Source organism: Oxyura jamaicensis, chromosome 3, assembly GCF_011077185.1.
Source record: "Oxyura jamaicensis isolate SHBP4307 breed ruddy duck chromosome 3, BPBGC_Ojam_1.0, whole genome shotgun sequence".
NCBI classification, from domain to species: Eukaryota; Metazoa; Chordata; class Aves; order Anseriformes; family Anatidae; genus Oxyura; species Oxyura jamaicensis.
In genome coordinates this window covers 86,628,427-86,638,955 of record NC_048895.1, presented here as the reverse complement: position 1 = coordinate 86,638,955, position 10,529 = coordinate 86,628,427, and the positions used below count along the sequence as shown (strand labels likewise).

Here is a 10,529-nt window from a genome sequence, read left to right as displayed (position 1 = left end):
GTACTCAGCTGTATCTGCACTAGGTAGACGCACTGAACTTGCAACTGTCAATTGAATGACTGTGGCTGCGTGCTGGTCGTACAGTATCGCATCTATGCAAACGTGAAGCAAACCAGAATTTCTGTTTCAATTCTGGGGTTTAGTTTAAGAGTGTCTGTCATATGTGAGCCAACCTTGCTTAGAAGTTGCTTTTGTAACCCCAGTTACAGAATGAAAACCCAACGACTATTCTGACAAAACACTGGTCATATTTTGCAACACTTTTTGAAAAGTGAAGATTTGTTTTACTGTACTTGAAGGCTTTGTGGTGTTTCACATGTGCTGTGGACACCCTGCCTGGTCTTTCCATGTGTAGCACCAGCATACTGGCACTCAGCACAGGAGGAAGGACGTCTGAGGGGCCACAAGTGCCGTGCTGCATCATGGGGTCATGGCGGTGATCACTTCCACCTACAAGTTGAACCCCAAGCTCTTTCTAGACTCCCCTCCTCATAACAGAGGGCAAACACGGGACTTCAGGGTCTGGAACAATCAACAAAGCTTTTCTTAAGCTTCCTCTTTTTTACCTCTCACTTATTTCTTCTCACCAAGGAACGGTGTATCTGAAATCTACCTACACCCTTGGTACGAGATAATACAAACAAGCCCAGCAGTAACAAGGAACATGGATTTCTCTGCCCTGCTGCCTCCTTCTCAGGTCTTGCTGACTCACTGGCAAATCTTCCTCACTTCACGACACTGCGCCACGAGTGGCTTGACTGCAAGGCTGCAGCCACAGAGTCAAAAAATGACACCCATAAATACCGATTTGGGAGTGTGTGAGGAGCACTGCCCTTTGTCACAGCAGGTAAGTATATCACTCCTTATTCCCTGGAGGATGACTTTATGGATAGCTGTACATAAACGTGTAGTTTGCTTGTGCCCAGCCTACTGGGCAATGCAGCTTGTTGCTTGTGTTCGCCTCCACCAGGCCCTGCATCATATTCCTTCACAGGAAGGATCTGTGGTATTTTCTGACGTTATTTCTCTTTATTTCCATAAAGGACTGCTATTTGTATTTAACCACTTGTTCCCATCCTTGGGATGCTGGATGCAGCTGTGCCCTGCGCCAGGCCGAGGAGGTGGGGGACAGCAGCACTCAGCATCTGCTTCCCTTTCCGTCTGGTCCCATAGTGTGAGGAAGGACAACAAGAAAGGTTTTCACTTCCTTTTCTGAATTCCACCCTGACGTTTCATATTATTAAGCTGAAAAGACACGCTGCAGCCTATCATATCGAACAGCAGATGGCTCTCTTTTCTCTGAAGTGTGGCTGGGGAAAGAAACCCAGCCTTGTTCCCTCCTGCGCCATGGCTCCTTAGGGCCAGCACTCACACTTATTTAGTCGTGCAGACATGCTAGGGCCGCACTAACATGGGAAGTGGGCTGTTTCGTTTTATTTCTTGTTTTAAACAATTTAACACCATCTGTAGTAAATACTGTACTTGTTGTGGGTTGCTTGGAAGATGAAGATGGGAAAAAGACCTGGGAAAATACATCAGTGGTGCTAAGCTAAGTCACATTTCCTGGCAGAGCAAGATAATGTCTGTCTGTTCTGTGAGGTTACAGGAATTAATTAAGAAGTTGTCTGTTTTGGGGTTTATGCATCTTTTATTGGTCTTTTATTAATATTTCAACATACCCCTATTTACTTATTTAAAGAATCTGACTTCTGAAGTCATTTTTCAAGACAAGTAGAAGAAAGGAGCAGAGAAATACAGTTTGTACTCACAATATAATAATAATCAGATTATTCTTAAGTAACTGGAAGTGACATAAGCAGAGTTCGGTCTTCACTCATGCAGACTAAAGATTGAAATACCTACTTTTAAAATTGTCTAAATCTCCTTATACTCAGTACTGTATAAAACATTATTATGTTCTAAATACCTAACAAGGATATTTATGATTTAGACAGAGAATTTACAGAATGAAAGAATATTAAGGTATCAGACCACTTGGGAAAAAAAAAAAAAAAAAAAAAGAGTAGAGATGCATATGCATCCAGGCAAAATTTTTTGTAGGTTTCCCACAAGAGAGAAGGTTACAATCAGTCAAAAAGGAAAAGAATTAGGACGCCTTGAGCTGTGCAGTCCTCCTACTATAAAGCTGAATACAAAATCATTACTAAATCATGCATAAGATGATGCTGACCGAATCAGAATTGTTTTATGTGACTCTGGCAGTACAATGTGTTTTCATCTGTCTGGAAGTATTCTGTCTGCTGCAAATGCTCCCTGTCACCATGGCTGTTCTTGCCTGGGGGTTTCTATTGGGAGGAGAGATGTTCATCATGCCCACTCTTGTCATTTGCTATCAGAGGCAGGCCATGCAGTTTAATTCTGGGTGTTGGCCATGGCTGCAGAAAGCTTGGGACTTTCCATAAGTCTTTAGCATTGCTTTCCATTGGAAGAAAGGATGCACATATGGCATCCTCTACAAAGTACTCCTCTGGGTTACGGGGCAGTGCGGGACTAGATTACGAGAAGTGGCTTCTGCTTTGCATAGCTTAAATTTTATCGTTGCCAGTTAAGTACAGGTAGGAAGCATAGGCAATCTGGCTGTTGAGACTTGGAGGTATTACTTAGAGGTAATACGTAGAGGTATTCTTCCCAGCAGAAATATGAGTAGCAGTGATGCTGGACATTTCCTATTAAGCAGCTGGCTTGTGTTCAGGACACTCATCTGTATGTGGAAACCTGGATTCATAGTTCTCCTGTCAGTGGCGTTCAGTTCTGTCTCTGAAGTGAATGCTGGTCCTCAGGCAAGATAATGCACTGGGGCTTTGTGGAGTCTTCTTTCTTTTTAACTGCAGTTGTGCCCTCATATATAGAAGCCATGAATGTCCTTAGGGAAAAGAACAGGTTCCCTGTCAGCTCTGCCCCTCTGCCCTGTGGACATGTTCTGCGTTTGCTGGGTTAGCGGCTTTAAATGTTTGGCCGTGGATATAAGGAATACTCAGGTATATATGGGAGCTCACTAAGAAGAACAATTCTTTTCTCAGTGAGCTTGTAAAAACTTAAGAAAATGTATAGTGTGCCAGACCAGTGTCTATTTCCCTCAGTATCCTCTCTCTTACATTGATCAATAGTGAATGCTGGGGAAAGGACATGTACAGAGCAAATATAGGGTGAAACATCCTCTGAGTAGTTTCTGCATGCTTGAATTCACTAATTGGTGCCTTCCTGAGCTGGAAGCGGTACCTCTGTACATAACAGCCCTTTACAGATTTGTCTTTCATGAATTTACACTATCCTTTTTTGAACCTATGCAAAATCCAGTATCCACATGTCCTGTGGCAAGGAGTTACACAGCTGACCTGTGCTACAGAAAAGGGTATGCCTGTACGGTCTTAGACTCAGCATGCCCTGAGAGCAAATCTTACTCTCTGAATCCTTTGTGAAGACTTATCTCTCCTTATGTGCCTGCCTAGTCCTAGAAATGTTGGGCTTCAAGGCATTTTACCACTGGAGAGTCAAGTGATGAAATACTAGGGATTTACAGATTTAAAGGTACATTTTATAATTTACAGAGGTACACATAAATGTTGGACTTGTGCTTTGAGCTGTGGTTCTGTCTTGTGAAACCATGTTTTTATACTTGCCCAAAGCCAGACTAAATTTATTTATTTCTTTATTTATTTCAGGTTACCACCCCATGACGTGGCACATTATAATACTGCGGTATTGATGCTATCCAGGTCTGTGACAAAACAAAATTAATCAGAATTATCCTGACATGAAATGAATGATGAGGATAAAAGATGCTGTTGTCTCATATGTTATCTCAATACAGTTTTGTCCTGTTCTTGGTAGGAAAGCTTGCTGGGAACTTGATTGGTAGCCAGATTTGCCAAAGCCAGCAAGTGCTCGAGAACATGCTGCAGCTACCACATGCATGTTTTCTAACTCTTTCTTTGAACATGGACTCTGTAATGAAAGCCAATGATTAAAATATTTCCAGTGAAGAAGAATCTCAGCTTAATCTAAGAAGTGATAGTTTATAACATGAATTTGCATTTATCTGGAATTCATAAAATACTCCCTCAGATCTGTATACCTGTAATTAATCAGTGAGAGATCCTGAAATACTTATATTAAATATATTAAATACTTATATTAAATATGGACAATACTTATATTGTCCATAACTAAGTAGATCCTTTTTGCAGAGATCTCAGAAAGCTGGATGGAGCCTGTCACACAGGTTGGGGGTATGTGCTTTTTTATGCCCTAGGAACACAGTATGCCAGATAAGGGAGAGCCTGTGAAGTAGGTATTCAATAACTGATAGTCTCTTGCATAGCAGTGGATCTAGGAAACTTGAAAATGTGTGTAATAGTGCAGGATCCCTGAGACTGGCTGACTTTGCTAGTTTTTACTGGCAGTTGTCTAAGGAGGACAGAAGTAAGTCTGAAGGTTCTCAGAAGATGTTTGGTATCTAGCGGTGCCTGGCAAGAAGAAACAAACATTTTACAACAACAAAGACACTTCTCCAATGTTGGTTTGAAAAATGCTGAATTTTGAAAGAGTAGACGTGATGACTTTTACCTAAAGTAATTTATTACATTGTAGCTCAAAATTATGCCTCCAATTTGTCATGCTGTGCTCCAAAATGAAGCCTAAATTCATGGTAATTATAATGTTTTAATAAAAGAATCATCTTGTTTTTTCTTGGCAAATATTTACACCTGGGGGATGTACGTAATGTAAATAAAATGCATATAAAAACTTTGCCTAAAATACAATAGGACTATTCCAGAAAAAAAAAAAAAAAAAAAAAAAAAAAAGGTGGTGGCTCCCATTCAATTAACTGCCAAAAAGCTGAACAGCAGTGGTCACAGAGCCTGAGCCTGCAGTGTCTCTGGGGTCACTGACACATGCCCTTGTCCTTTCTGCCCTATGGGCTCTGTGGCAGTCTTTCATAATTTCCGTATGTCCTTTAAATACCTACAAGTATTCCTCCTTCTAATTCCTGGGGGACATCAAGCCTCAATGGCCAGACTTTTTTAAGGTTGATGCTAAGTTTATCAACCCACATCACTGACCCACTGATGTGACCCACATCAGTGACACACCCCTGGCTTGACTTGGTGTCAACACACCTGCATTGCACGGGATCACCCATGGGACAGGATGTGTGTGGACATGTTGAATTTCGGTCGGATTGATCACATAACCCTTATACCTGCTCACTCTGGGCTCTTGCTAGTGTGCAACACACACCGTGTGTCCCAGCAGATGGGTCCTCTGTCCCGTGCAACACCACAGGTGGCCTTGCCATGGCTCTACTCAGCCTCTACTCAGAGGTCTACTTTGCACCATGCATCTGTGTTCTCAGTTTTTTAGTTTTAGTTTTACACTTTAGGAAGCGTAGTGCTGTATTTAAGGCCCTCCCCTTGGAGCTGCCCCTCAGAAGTGGCTTATCGCATCCTGGGATCACGTCACTGTCCGGAAGAGCTGGAGATCATCCCGTGAAGCCTGACAAAGACATACGCCTGCTAGGGGATTAACTGCTTGCGGTTAGTCAGTCTACTGCGGGCATGCTGGATGTAAATTTCTGCCATACTTTACTGAGAGAGCCAAAATGGTGATATCACAGTATGTAGATGGACTCTGTTTCCTCACCACTAATTCCCATGATGATTCTATTATGCACTGCAGAAAAGCTGTTTGTTCTGCTGTCAGTGTGTCTGCTTAATATACAAGGGGAAACAAAGGCAGTAATACTTACTGTAGTCATGCAAATAGCTACCTGGTTATTATTTGCATGTTTTTACTTAAGATGAAAATATGTGAGCATTGCAGTTAAGCATAGGTAAAGTGCAGCTGAAAAATTATAATAACTGTAGACGTAGTAAAGAATACAATTCCAATCTCTTGAGCTCTGTATCATCTCACCAGCAGGTCTAGTCGCCTCCATACCTGTGGATAAAGCCCCGAGTAAGCTTGCGGCCCTCATTGCTCACCCTGCTTTGAGCAGCAGTTGGATCTGGGGACCTCCCAAGCTGTCTTCCACCCCGAGTCTTCTTTCTGACCCCATTCAGGAAGAAAAAACACTGTGTGCATTAGATGTTTTAACTATGGGTGGCTTGGTTTGTTCGAAATATCTGAAGTAAACTACTGCTAAGGAACCAAATGAGGAGAAAAGAAGAATCTCCCTGAACTGCTGTTAGTGGTCAGAAAAATCACAGGCTCAATCTTTAGCCTGAAGGCATGGCCAGGAGGCCTTAGAAAGCTGCCCAGTATAGTATACATTTCAGACGTATTACAGCAATTTCCAAGCGTTCCCATTGCTGCATTAAGATTTGGAAAGATGTAGCTCTCGGGTCCACACCCTCGTCATTTAAATAAACATGCCTGCCACTTTGGGTGGTTGGCAATCGAACAAACAGTTGCTTTTTGAACAGCGTGAATGGATTTCCTATGGTGGCATTTCTGCAGGGCTAAGTTTATTTAGTTGTTGGCTTATTTGGTGACCTGAAACATGAAACCTTTGCTTAAATCCTTAATCACCCAGATTGGACTCCCGGCCCTCCCTCCTTTCCTGGAGGCAGTATGTGGTGAGTTAGTCCTCAGGGAGAGGCAACCGGTATTTACCTTTGTCTAAACTAAACAACTTTTATGCAAGTTTTATAAACGGTTTGAGTGTAGTTTTTGAAAAATCATTTTTTAATCACTTCTGTCTATAGGAACCGTTTTAGCCACTACAGAAACTGGTTCTATAAGAGACAACTTGTGTAACGTGAGGTTATGGGACTATCAAATGGATGCCATCTAAAACAGACTGCCCTTCTAAGAGGTTTTACCTACACACTTATTGTCTACCCACCTCTACTCCAAATAACTATTGCTTCTTGATGCCATGGTGGAGTTGGTTAGAAAGTGAGGGCTATTTTTTTTCTCCTCAAAAAGAAGTTGCCATTTGATTAAAAGAAAAAAAAAGACAAACTTAAACACAGTCATAGTTTTAGCTTTTGACCAATTTCCAGTGAGAAAGTTTGTTTTTCATTTTTAGACAAAAAAAAAAGCGGTGTGCAAGAGATCACGTGATCATGTCCTAGAAAACTTTTCATTTTAACAACTATTTCTAATTCTGTCCTCTTTTTTTTTTTTTTTTTTTTCCTTTTTTTCTGCTGTTGACCTTTTCTGGAAATGCTGAGATGGAGGAAACCAGGACTGAAATAGTATAGTCTCCACCAGCGTTAGGTGCTTTTCTTTCCCTCTTGTCAATTCTATTTAACTTCTTTAGGAGCAGACCTCAGCTCTATCCTTTCTGGGATATGTTCATGTTTTCTGTGTATAGTTTTGGCCTCTTGGCTTAAGAGAAACCTTGTGGATTTTTGTTATACCTCTTGGAGATCACGTAGCCCAATCTGTGTATGGTGGAATACAGAATTTCAATGAGTTACACCTCTGCTCAGCCTAATTACTTGGTTTAAACTTTCAGAAAGGCGTTCAGGTTTGATGGGAAGATATAAAAAGAAGCAACAGCCACCACTTCCTTGGTGGTGTGCTGAGGGAGCAAATCCACCTCTGTTGATAGCACGAGCCTCATTTCTAACTCACATTTGATTGACTTTAACTTCTGAACAGTACTTCTTTTTACACTTTTCTCCCATAGATTAGTACCTGATATATTTTATTCCCATTAAAGTGTCATGAAGGCCCCTCTCAGTCTTCTTTCTGATGAGTTAAAATATGCATCTCTTTAGTCGGGTGGTTTAGGGCATTGCCTCCACACCTTGAATTACTTTTGTGTTAAATGTGGGGAATGAGGTTTGTCTACACTATGAGTTGCTTTGAGGTCAGTCTGCTTTTAAAGAGAAGCTGCCTCCGCCTACAAGAATATGCAGTGGTCTATAAAACAAGCTGCTCTACTATCATCCCTTCTTTTTTCTGGGTGCATGAATATAATAAATAGCTAATACAGAAAGACACGTTCATTAAAAATGTCAGTTTTTCTGTACTTAATTAAAAGTCACGTTATAATGTATGAATCGATGTATTCCTGAAAGCAGTGATATACTACTCTGTGACATTGTGGAAACACTGGTTTTAGAAATTCCTTTTTTAAGAGCTCTAATTTAAATTTACAGTTTAATTGTAGGCTATAGTTTAGGATAATTGAATCCTCAGGGAGTTATTTCCTTCTTTAAAGTGAATCAGTGTTAATGTACACTAAATTGCTTAATAAAAAAATGAATTTTTCTTGGCCATTTCAGCAGTATTTACCACAAAGAGAGTGGGGGTGACACAGGCCTTTTAAAAACACTCAAAAAGCAGGGGTGGCTAAACACTCAAAAGGGGTGGCTAAGACAAAATGATTAATGCAGCTTGGTAAATGTGATTTCATTGCATACAGTTGTAAAAAATACTGCCCTAGGAAAACAGAGTTTTGTGGACAACCTGGCATCATTTGTAGAAGTTTGTAATTTCTTTCACTTTCATTGAAACAGCATGTTTGTGCAGGTTTTTGCGTGTCCCTACTGTAGGGTTGAACAGACATAGAAAAATGAAGGTGTAACTACTACCTTGCAATAAAAAGGCGTTGTGTGAACCTGCTTCCTAAAACCTGTTCTGCTTATGCTTATCAGGTAAGATACAGCACATCAGTCAGAGGTAAGGGGCTAAATGCAGCAAACAGTGGAAGAAAACTCAGTTCCTTGTATCAAAATTACAGAGATCTGTGTGCTAGGGAGAATAAATTTCCAGATGAGTCCTGACCCTGCTGAGGGGGATGATTTCAGTGCCATTGGTTTCTGTGATGCAAAGAGTCTACTTTGGGGAGACCTCCACAGGAAATCTGAAAATTCAGCTGCACATAGAAACCTGATACAGAAACCACAACTCCTTGCACTGTGGAGGTCCTTCAGCACATCAGGAGCAAGAAGATAGGCTCATTTCCTTATTGTCCATTGTCATTTGCTAACATCCACCAACTGCCAAGAACTCTTGTTCTGGGAAAAACAGGGAACAAGTCCTCACTTTCATTCCACTATGGTCCTTATGCACTACTCAGTCAGTTCAAAAGGGCTGTAAGGGCAGGGAGCTGGTAACTGAGGATTATCTTTGCTGTAGGGAAACTCCTACATGTCGTGAAACAGTCCAGTGGAGAGCCTGTTCATTCCTGCAGTGGATCCATGGCTAAAAAAAGCGTGCATCCAGAAATTAATCTTGTTCTGGCTGCCGGAATGGCTCAGGGGAATGGCAGCGAGCAGACGGATGCTTAGAATAGCTCTCAGCTTTCTCCAACTTTTTTTTTTTTTTTTTTTTCCCTTGGAGATTCAAATGTTCTCTAGGTAAAGTCTAGAGAAGGAATACAGGAAAACATCATAAAAGCATTCTGTCCCACTGCTAGCTCCATGCTAGTGCCAGAGTGCCAGGCTCTCCTTAAGCAAGCAACCAATCGTCTATTTTGCGTGTGAACAGTTTTGACATGATTCTCAGAGTTTTTGTTTGAAGGGGAGACATACCCCCAAAATGGCTTATTATTAAAACTTTATTATTATTATTATTTGACGTTTGTAGAACTCATTTTTTTCCAAGTGCTGTTACATTTTTTTTTTTTCCAGGCACCCAGAACCTTCTGTATTTTCCAAGGTTTATTAAAATTCAGCACAAGTAATTCAGATAGTGTGGTCTAATGTACCCCAGTAGAATCTGTACTGTCCTGCAGATTTAACATGTTCCCTGTTAGTATTTACTGTGTAGCAAATTCCTTTTGGTATTTTGGTACTCAGCAATTTGGCTTGGAGAAGTTTAACTTTGAAGAAAATGCTGGAAGAAAGATTAAGCTTTTATTTTTCAAGAGTAGCAGCTACTTTGCTTCAGTGACAGGTCTTGCAGCAAACAGTCAATACTCATTTATAGATCTGCTCATCAGACTTCCACATTTTCCATTGTGTAATTTTATCAGTCCTTCTTTAATTCCCAATCTTTCTGTATCTCTTTTCTAAAAGCGAATCTCTCAAAACCTCATGAAGCGTTAGCCCTCATACCCTTACACATTTGATACATTTCCTAAAAGACAGTTTTAGGTTTTTAAAAACTGTAGTTTTGGGGGATTTTTAAAAGCACACATTTAATATGATATAATAATAAAATATTTACAGATTTGATCATATTTTTGATGGGTATGATTAAAATGTATACAAGCATTTTTGTAACAAAAATATAACAGAAATATAAACACAAAATTCCAGGATAATAGGACCTTTTTATGCTATATTGACAATGAAGAAGCTTCTCTCTTGTTTGGACATTATCACTGCTTGCTTGTTCTCATACCAGCCTTTGAAAAACAGAAACAAAATCTGGTATCTTCAGACAGGCCCTGATCCAAAGCTTGTCAAAATTAATGTATGTATTAAGTTATATATTATATAATGTAATATTTATATAATATAGGTTGGATACATTGAATTCTCAGGACTCTTATGTTATAGTTTCGTATTCTGGAGTTAATGATATATTTCAACTACTTGTCTTGA

At 40.3% G+C, this 10,529-nt stretch overlaps 1 long non-coding RNA gene across 2 annotated transcripts; it reads left to right on the top strand.

Annotated features, from left to right (window-relative positions):
• The first annotated feature begins 702 nt into the window (after positions 1–702).
• On the top strand, positions 703–8,600 carry LOC118163920. 2 transcript variants are annotated; one of them, XR_004749248.1, is made up of 3 exons: positions 703–847; positions 5,386–5,637; positions 5,944–8,600. It is a non-coding gene; the product is annotated as an uncharacterized LOC118163920 (long non-coding RNA). The 2 variants fall into 2 exon arrangements; XR_004749247.1 differs by lacking the exon at positions 5,944–8,600 and having other exon boundaries at positions 5,386–5,784.
• The last annotated feature ends 1,929 nt before the right edge of the window (positions 8,601–10,529 follow it).